This window comes from Siphateles boraxobius, unplaced genomic scaffold (genome assembly GCF_051911475.1).
Source record: "Siphateles boraxobius isolate OS27281-9 unplaced genomic scaffold, OSU_SipBor_1 1, whole genome shotgun sequence".
NCBI lineage: Eukaryota > Metazoa > Chordata > Actinopteri > Cypriniformes > Leuciscidae > Siphateles > Siphateles boraxobius.
Window position 1 is genome coordinate 5186988 of NW_027508699.1, and position 10225 is coordinate 5197212.

A 10225-nucleotide genomic window follows, 5' to 3' on the forward strand; every position below is an offset into this window, starting at 1 on the left:
CAGAGAAGCTCGGACCCTTTAACCAATGTTACTAAAGGTGTGTATGACCTCAACTCTAAGTCTACTCATGAAAAACCTGAAACACTGACCTGCAGATAGCCTGCATAGACGGATGTGTGTGAACAATATCTTGCCTTGACATAGTTTGAATTACTCTGTCAACTGGCTTGAGAATGCGACCAAATCTAGACCTCACCTGTGTGAACGTACTAGGATTTTCAGACTGTAAAACAGAAGCTACTGAGTCAACATTGTTCATGTCATTAGCTTTGTTTGTCTGTGTTACGACAGTCTGTCCATCAGTATCTGTGCGTGTGAGTCCATCTATGTCACAACAGATAGTCTGTCCATCCATGTTGCTGGCAACAGCTGTACTAACATCAGTGCTAGTCACAGGTGTAGAATCAGAGGCTATGGACTGGTCTCCTGTCTGGTCTTCGGACGTTTCCGGGTCACTCTGAGAGACAAGAGGAACTGTTGCTGTTCCTCCATTATCAGTTGACTCAGCTCGTGAGTGTTCAGGGAATGGTTATTGTGCAATCCACTCAACAGTTCGTCCCTCAGAATCCACTTGCCCTGGAACAGTTATGGAATCAGATCCAACTTTCTCTCTCTGTGTTTGTCCCATCTGTGCTCCCTGAAATCCCGGGCTGGAAATCAGATCATCATAGTCCCCACTCACGTTATCATGCAAAGAACTTTGTCTCACTATTGACACTGAGTCGTCACTTGGGTTTGACTGCTGAACAGAAGACAAAGATGAGACTGGGTCAGAGATCACACTTGTGTTTTCCACAGGCAGGAAATTCACCAACATCGACAGATTACGGTGAACGACTTTCTCCTGTCCAGAGACTGTGTCACATATCCTGTAAGTGTGTGTTTCGGTGTTCCTGTCTACTACCGTGTATACAGTGGATTCGCAACGATCTGGAGTCTTCCTCTTTCCTCTTTCCTTTTTGTTAGCCACCAATACACGGTCACCAACATCAGTGGTAGGGCCCTTGACTCTCTTGTTGTAGATCTCAGTGTGACGGTGCTGTTCTTTCATGACATGTTCTTGATCTATCAACATAGCATCTTGTAGATCTTTCGTCAGAGATGCCACATACTTGTCATAGCTGACCACAGCTGGATCATTCAGAACAGTACGGAAGAGGACATCGACTGGCAGGCGAGAAGTCCGTCCAAACATCAAATAAAAAGGTGCATATCCCATTGTCTCATGAACTGAGCTGTTGTACATGAATGTGAGGGTCTGAATGTGTCTTGGCCCATTGGCTTTTGTGTCTGGAGCAAGTGCAGGGATCATATTGCCAAGGGTCCTATTAAAACGTTCCACACTCCCGTTACCCATAGGGTGATATGGTGTGGTGTGCGATTTCCTAATACCAGAGACTCTAAGTAGCTTGCTGATCAGTTGACTCCCGAAACTGGCTACTTGGTCACTGTGGATACGTTCTGGAAACCCAAATACACAGAAGAATTTGTCCCAGAGAACTCTCGCCACCTGCTTTGCTGACTGATCCTTGCATGGGAATGCCTGGGCCATTCTTGTAAAGTGGTCGGTCACCACCAGCACGTTGACCGAATTATTCTTTGCATCCTCCGCTGACCAAAAGTCAATACAAACAAGCTGTAGTGGCCTGGTGGATGTGATGCTTTCCAAGGGTGCCCTGCCAGCAGGTTCGGCTGTCTTGCTGACGATGCAACGCCTGCAGTTGCGGACATAGTCTCTCACGTCCCTGTCAAGACTAAGCCAAAAGAACCTCTGCCTGGCCAGCCCAAGACTTCTGAACTGACCCTGGTGACCAGCGTCGCCGTGAACACCTCTCAGGACAACAGCTTTAAGTGACTCAGGGACTACATACTGGTGACGCTTTGACTTTGTGGTCTGGTCTCTTGAAACTCTGTAGAGTATCCCATTGCTCACAATAAGCTTCTCCCAGTGCTTTAAATATCTCAAAACCGTGACTGATTCTTTTACTCGCTCTCTCCTGGAGGGTCTGCGACGTCTTTCCACATAATAAAAAACTCGAAAGAGGGCTCTGTCACCGAGCTGTTCATCACGAAGTTCCTTTTCTGTATAAGCAGGCAGGGAAACCTGACCACCAGGAACAAACTGCGGCACATGGTGCAGAGCGGCAACAGCACGGGTTCTTGCCCCAGTCTCCCACTCACTTTGTGACTGCAGGAGAGCAGATATATCGTCCATCCGAATGGACTGAGTGTGAACACACAAATGAGCAGGCATACTCCCAACACGATCATCACCTTGCCGTAGATTCCCATCATGGGCACTGGAGTAGCGAAAAGTGTCTTGAACAGAGTCACTTGTCAAACCTTGGACCTCAGAGAGAAGTGTGGTATAAAGCTCCTGAAGTAATCTGAGACTAACTCTCTCCTTCACAAAAGGCACATGGCTTAGGGCATCGGCAACAACGTTCTGTGGACCTGGAACATACTTGATATCAAAGCTGTAGCCGGCTAGCTTGGCCACCCAACGTTGCTCACAGCAATCCAACTTGGGCTTTGTCATGATGTGAGTCAACGGATTGTTGTTTGTCCACACTGTGAACACATGACCCTTCAACCAGTGGCTGAACTTATCGCAGATGGCCCACTTCAACGCCAAGAATCCTAAACGGTGCGCTGGGTAATTCTTCTGAGACTGAGAAAGTGACTTGCTTGCAAATGCGATGGGCCTTGCCCTGGTTTCTCCCTCCTTGATCTGCGATAAAACGGCACCAATACCGTCAAGAGAAGCATCTACAGACAGCATGAAAGGGTGGGTGAAATCAGGGTGAGCAAGGACAACTGTTTCGGCCAGTGACAATCTCAGTTTCTGGAAAGCTTGCTCCATGTCAGGGGTCCAGTCAGCAGCACTCAACTTCCTGCTCTTAGACCTGTGTTTACTCATTGGCTTCTGCTTACTTTTTAGTTTCTGGCCTGACAACAGAGAGAAGAGGGGCTTAGCGACGGCTGAGTAATTGGGTACAAAGTGTTGGTAGTAATTGATCATTCCCAAGAAAGATCTAACCCGTTTCGCTGAGGGAGTCACACCATCTGATTCCATTAGGTCAGCACTTGTCATTTTCATGATGCCCTCAACCTTACTGGGATCAGTCAACACACCAGTTTCATCGACTATGTGCCCAAGGAACTTCACAGCCTTTCGAAGGAAAAAGCACTTATTGGGGGCTAACTTCAGGTTGTGGCTACGTAATCTGCTAAACACCCCCTCCAAATGTTGCAGAGCAGTCTCTTCATCAGGAGCAAAGACAAGCAAATCATCCAAGTAGCAAAGCAAACTCAGATAGTTCTGATCTCCAAAAATGCTAGTCATCATGCGCATAAAACTTCCAGGGCTATTGCAGAGCCCTTGCGGCAAACGATTGTACTCATATAAACCCATTGGAGTGGTGAAGGCAGAGTACTTTTTGTCATCTTCGTGCAACGGCATGTTATAGAACCCGGAAGTCAAATCCATCATACTGAAAAGTGCGTTTCCTCCAAGTGCTGCCAGGCAGTCGGCCTGGTGAGGGAGAGGGTGAGCATCTTTAAAAGTTTGCTTGTTCAACCAGAGAAAATCCATACAGATTCGAAGATCCCCATTCTTTTTCCATACGAGAACTAATGGAGACGCATATTCACTGGTGGACTTCCTGATGATTTCTCTCTCTTCCATCTCACTCAGCACTTGGCGCAGCTTCTGATATTGACTTGGGGGCACCCGCCTGAAAGGGAGTCGGAATGGCCTGGGATCTGAGAGGTGAATGCGATGGACAAAATCCTTTGCCTCTCCACAATCCAGATGATGACGTGAGAAGATATCATTGTAGCGCACAACCAGTTCAGTCAGCTTGCCTTTACACTGCTCGGACACATCACAGGAGTTTATGTCAATCTCACCCAATCCAACTGCCTTGAGTTTGTCGTCAACAGAACATGCATCATTCTCAGATCTACTAGCTACAAAAGAACACCTTGCCATTGAGACCCCAGTGTGTGTGTCATCCATATCTTCAAGCGCAATGCAGGGAAAAACGTCAGCTAACTTAGCATTGCGTCTTACCAAGACGGGTCTATCAGAGGTGTTGATCAGCTTTAACGGAAACCATCTGTCTCCCCACAAAGACGTCACCATTCTCGCCACCAGAATTCCCCTTGGAGCTGAGCGGCATGATGTGAGTTCAGCCATCACAGTGCTACCAGGAGATACAGCAGCAGACTTGGGAAGCTTTCCCCACATCAAGTACTCACGACCAGGTTCAAGGCACATTGCCGAGTTGCTTCTCACAGTGCCTATCTTGCAGGGAACTTCCTCACCTCTCCAACGGTCCACACCAGCAAGCATGGAGATGAACTGTTCAGATTCTGGATCGCCAGCAGGACAAGGGGCAGACACAGCTTTCCAATAGGCATCACACTGCTTATACTGATGAAGAACATGCTTGATTACATTGGTACCTAATATCATTTCATCAAGCTGGCCCTGGAGAACTAGAGTAGGAACTATGATCTTGCAGCCATACACCTCCATCTGCAGATAGACAGCTGACTTAGGCATGACGCGACGGCCACCACAGCCAATGAGGACAACATCTGTACTGAACTGATCATGTGCTGTGAAAGCTCCAGCTTCTCTAAGCTTCATCTCAGCAGTTTCACTGACAGTACAAGCCATAGAGCCACTGTCTAGCATTGCGTTTAGGGTCACTGTATTATCAATCATCACAGGAGTATAGAAAAGACTGTCACTGCCGACAACTTTGTGTATGTTCTGTCACGGGGTGAAGAATCACAAGACAAGGGGAGCTCATGCAAAGTGCCCAAGAGTGGATTTATTTACAACATGAAGAAAAAAACAAAGAAAAACCCGGTGAAGTGTGTTGCCTCTTCCTCGTAGTGCAGCGAGTCTGAGCTGTGCTTCTTGGAGTCCGAGCTGTGCTTCTTGGAGGCTGAGCGGTCAACTGCTGCTTTCTGGAGAAAGATAGTGTACAGGCATTAACGTTCTGTCTCGTGCAGAGATCTCTCTCCCTTTGACAAAGTCCATGTGGCTTATATAGCTGTTTGCTTGATGGGGCACGGCTGGGGCCGATCAGCCTGTGACGAGGGCATGCAGGTGTTCCTCGTCTGTTTCCAGGGCGACGCTGATGAACCCTCTGGGTGCTCGTCACACTCCCCCCCCCCAAGCGTCGTCTTGGTCCTGTGGATGATTTGAGACAGTAGGGGAGAAATAGGGGGTGGGTGGGGAGTTACCCCTGACAGACCTGCAAAAGCTGCCCAAATCCGAGAAAGGCCGTCAGCATTGGCGTTTGCAGCTCCCGCCCGATGGCGCACAACAAAGTGGAAGTCTTGGAGCGCGAGGAACCATCGGGTTACCCTGGCATTGGTGTCCTTGGCTCGGACCATCCACTGAAGGGGAGCGTGATCCGTGACCAGTGTGAACTTTCGGCCGAGGAGGTAATACCGCAGCTCCAAGACAGCCCACTTGACAGCCAGGGCCTCCTTCTCCACCGCGGCGTAGTTTTTCTCGGCTGGGGTCAGCTTTCTGCGGATATACAAAACAGGGTGTTCCTCACCTTCCTTGATCTGTGACAGGACGGCTCCCAATCCCGTATCGGATGCATCTGTCTGTAACAGGAAGGGGCAGCTAAAGTCCGGTGCTCGGAGTACCGGTTCCGAGGTGAGGGCCGTCTTAATGTTTCGGAACGCTTCCTCCTTTTCTGCCATCCAGTGAACCTTCTCTGGCTGTCCCTTTCTAGTCAGATCTGTCAGAGGGGCGGCTAAGGAGGAGAAGTTAGGGATGAAGCAGCGATAATACCCCGCCAACCCCAAGAACGCTCGTACCTGGGTCTTTGTTTCGGGTCTTGGGGCTGAGTGGATTGCCTCTACCTTTTTCTCTTGCGGTCGGATGAGACCCCTACCGACCTGGAAACCCAGGTACTTTGCGTCGAAAAGCGCGAGGTGGCATTTTCGTGAGTTAGCGGTGAGCCCAGCCTTCCGGAGCTCTGACAGCACCCTCCGCAGACGGTCCAGGTGGTCTTCCCAGGTCTCGGAGTGCACCACGACATCATCGATGTAGGCGGCGGCGTAGGCCTGGTGGGGTCGTAGTAAAATGTCCATCATTCTCTGGAACGTGGCCGGTGCCCCGTGAAGACCAAAGGGTAGGGTCCGGTACTGCCAGTTGCCGCTAGGGGTGGAAAAAGCAGTTTTAGGCTTTGCGTTTTCAGAGAGCGGTACCTGCCAGTAGCCCTTGGTAAGATCCAGTGTTGAGATGTACCGGGCCCTTCCCAACCGGTCCAGTAGCTCATCGACCCTAGGCATGGGGTAACCATCGAATTCAGAAACCTCGTTGAGGCGACGGAAGTCATTGCAAAAGCGGAGGCTGCCGTCAGGCTTCGGGACCATCACGATCGGGCTGGACCATGGGCTGCGTGAAGGTTCTATCACCTCTAACTTCAGCATTTGTTGTACTTCCTCCTCAATAGCCTGCCGACGGGCCTCAGGGACACGGTAGGGCCGCTGCCTGACAATGACTCCCGGAGGTGTGCGGATGTCGTGCTGCAGGACGGTGGTCTGCCCGGGAAGAGAAGAGAATACGTCAGAGAACTGATCAATTAGGTGTTGCAGCTCCCCCTTCTGGGCCGCCGAAAGATGGGGGTTGACGTCTACCACCACGGGGTCAGAGGTGGCGAGGGCGGCGAGCTGGTCTCTAGTCCCAACCCATTTTTTTAGGAGGTTGATGTGGTACAGCTGCTCGGCTCGTCTCCTTCCCGGCTGCCGCACACGGTAGGTAACCGGTCCAATTCTTTCTACCACCGTGTAGGGGCCCTGCCATGTGGCCAGGAATTTGCAGGCAGCGTTGGGGACTAGAACCATCACCTGATCTCCGGGCTGGAACTCTCGTGGTTGGGCGGCCCGGTTGTAGTGGCGCTGTTGGGCCTGCTGCGCTTTCACCATATGCTCCCTTACCAGTGGCATGACTCGATCGATTTTCTCCCTCATCTGTTTCACATGGTCCACCACAGAGCGATGGGCTGCAGGCTGTTGCTCCCAGGCTTCTTTTGCTACGTCCAGGAGGCCGCGGGGTTGTCGACCGAAAAGGAGCTCAAACGGGGTGAAGCCCGTTGAGGCCTGGGGAACTTCACGGATTCCGAAAAGGACATAGGGTATCATGAGGTCCCAGTCGCGTTTGTCCTCCGCGACCACCCGTCTCAGCATCTGCTTTAGGGTCTGGTTAAACCGTTCCACCAAGCCATCAGTCTGGGGATGGTAGACGGTCGTCCTCAACTGTTTCACCCGCAGCAGGCTGCAAAGGCTAGCCATTAGCCGGGACATAAAGGGGGTACCCTGGTCAGTCAGGATCTCTGCTGGGATGCCGACTCGGCTGGAGAGCAGGAAGAGCTCCTGAGCGATGGCTTTGGCAGTGGCCTTTCTGAGGGGGACTGCTTCTGGATACCGGGTGGCGTAGTCGACGATCACCAGGATGTGTTCATGTCCCCGGGCAGACTTAGGCAGTGGCCCCACAATGTCCACCCCGATGCGCTCGAAGGGCACCTCGATTATGGGCAAAGGAATCAACGGAGTGGGAGGTGGAGTCCTGGGTGACGTCACCTGACAGGTCGGGCAAGCCTGGCAGAAGCGCTTTACTTCGGCCTCCAAGCCTGGCCAGTGGAAGCGGTCGCGGATCCGCTGAACGGTGTTAGCGGCCCCCAGATGTCCCGCCATGGGGTGTGAATGTGCGAGTTCTAGCACGGTCTCCGTCCTTGTGCGTGGCACGACTAACAACGCTTTCTCTTCTCCCCTTCGTTGAGCGACACAATAGAGCAGGCCATTCCGGACAATGAAGTGTGGGAAAGGATGGGGGCCAGGCTGAGCTTCTTTGCCCTCGATGACACGGACTTGGGTCCAACAGTGTTTCAGCCTGTCATCCCCCCGTTGTTCCTTGGCAAATGAGCCCCCTCGCGTCACCTGTTGGAACACATCATAAAAAGGGTTAGGATTTTGAGAGGGGGACTCACCGTCTCTTCCGCTGTCCGAGGCCAGGAGGACGGGGCGCTGACGAGGTCCCCGAGTCAGCCTCGGTCTTTGCCTGCATTCTCCACCAAATGTCACGGGGTGAAGAATCACAAGACAAGGGGAGCTCATGCAAAGTGCCCAAGAGTGGATTTATTTACAACATGAAGAAAAAAACAAAGAAAAACCCGGTGAAGTGTGTTGCCTCTTCCTCGTAGTGCAGCGAGTCTGAGCTGTGCTTCTTGGAGTCCGAGCTGTGCTTCTTGGAGGCTGAGCGGTCAACTGCTGCTTTCTGGAGAAAGATAGTGTACAGGCATTAACGTTCTGTCTCGTGCAGAGATCTCTCTCCCTTTGACAAAGTCCATGTGGCTTATATAGCTGTTTGCTTGATGGGGCACGGCTGGGGCCGATCAGCCTGTGACGAGGGCATGCAGGTGTTCCTCGTCTGTTTCCAGGGCGACGCTGATGAACCCTCTGGGTGCTCGTCACAGTTCTGAAAGACAACAGTTTGACTGTCATTACAAGCCATCTTGTTCATTGTGTAAACAGTTTCTGCATTAGAAATATCTTCACTGTGGGAGTAAAATTTTTGACCCATACTGTCTCCCTCCAAATATGAGTCTACTAGTTTCCCTTAGCCTGAGGCTCAGGGGAAGACCTGGTGGGACATCCCACCCGTGTGTGGCCTGGGGCAAGGCAAGTGAAACACAGCTTCTCTGACATGCAATGGGTGATGGGGGTGTGTTTGCTGTCACCACAGACACGACAAGCTTTCTCTCGATTACCACCCTGGAATGACAACTTTGTGTATGTTCTGAAAGACAACAGTTTGACTGTCATTACAAGGCATCTTGTTCATCGTGTAAACGGTTTCTGCATTAGAAATATCTTCACTGTGGGAGTAAAATTTTTGACCCATACTGTCTCCCTCTAAATATGAGTCTACTAGTTTCCCTTAGCCTGACGCTCAGGGGAAGACCTGGTGGGACATCCCACCCGTGTGTGGCCTGGGGCAAGGCAAGTGAAACACAGCTTCTCTGACATGCAATGGGTGATGGGGGTGTGTTTGCTGTCACCACAGACACGACAAGCTTTCTCTCGATTACCACCCTGGAATCTTCCGCCACGAGCACTGCTGCGCTGCTGCACTTTCCCCATCATCTGCTCTAACATGGCCATCATACGAGACAGAATTCTATCCTCAGCGTCTTGACTATTCTGTAATACAGCTGGCGTAGAGGCACATGAGGGGGGGGCATGGAGTCTGATGTGAGGTGTAGCTCTGACTTGAAACTGTGACAGAGGAGGGACACTGCGGGTTACGCAATGGACTAGGGACTGGAGCACTAGTGAGGGTAGGGCACTGAGTGTGACACTGCTCAGGCACAGGCTGACTGTATGCCGCTGGGTTAGGCTGCATGTTGGCAAGGGTGGTGGTGTGGCTCTTTACCCGCACATCTGCACAGGCTCTTCCAGAGGCCCTTCGCTCTCTCTGATAGTCATCAATTCTCAACTGTATGTCACGTGCACTCCACTCATGAATTGGCTTACACTTAAAGATAGAGGAGAGTTCTGGGTCGGGACAATGCTTGACAAACATACGTGTCACCTCTTCACCAGAATTCTCCATCCGCCTGCCTTGCCTGCGGAGGCCTTCATCAGCCAGATATGCTGCTCTGTTTACTCTCAACCAGTAATCAACTGGGCTCTCGCCAGGTCTGGGCAGGGTAGGGTAAAAATCTGCTAGTGGGAGACATGAGGACACATCACTGAAATACTGGAGGAGAATATCATAAATGAGGCCAGGGTTCAGTTTCACGTTGAGAGTCTAATCACTGCGCAGGGCAACCTTCACGACATCTCTCGCTTTGCCCATCAACTTCCCCATGATCTCTTCTGCCTGCTCATCCACGGGACACCGCTGCTTTCTCAGATAAGCTTTAGTCATGTCAATCCAGTCCTGGACTGTATATTTGTCAGAACCGTCACCTCTGAACAACTTAGGTTCTTTGTCTGATTTTACATGTACAGTAACGTGTGAGTCTGTCTGTCTTACAGTGCTAGAGTCAGTTCCTGTATGTGTAGGTGATGTGTTCTGCATGTGTGTGATGTGATGTGCAGGGGATGAGCCGCCCTGCTGTTCACTGCTAGTGTTCACTATGCCAGCAGACATCAACTTGGCTACAATAGACTCACCAATCTG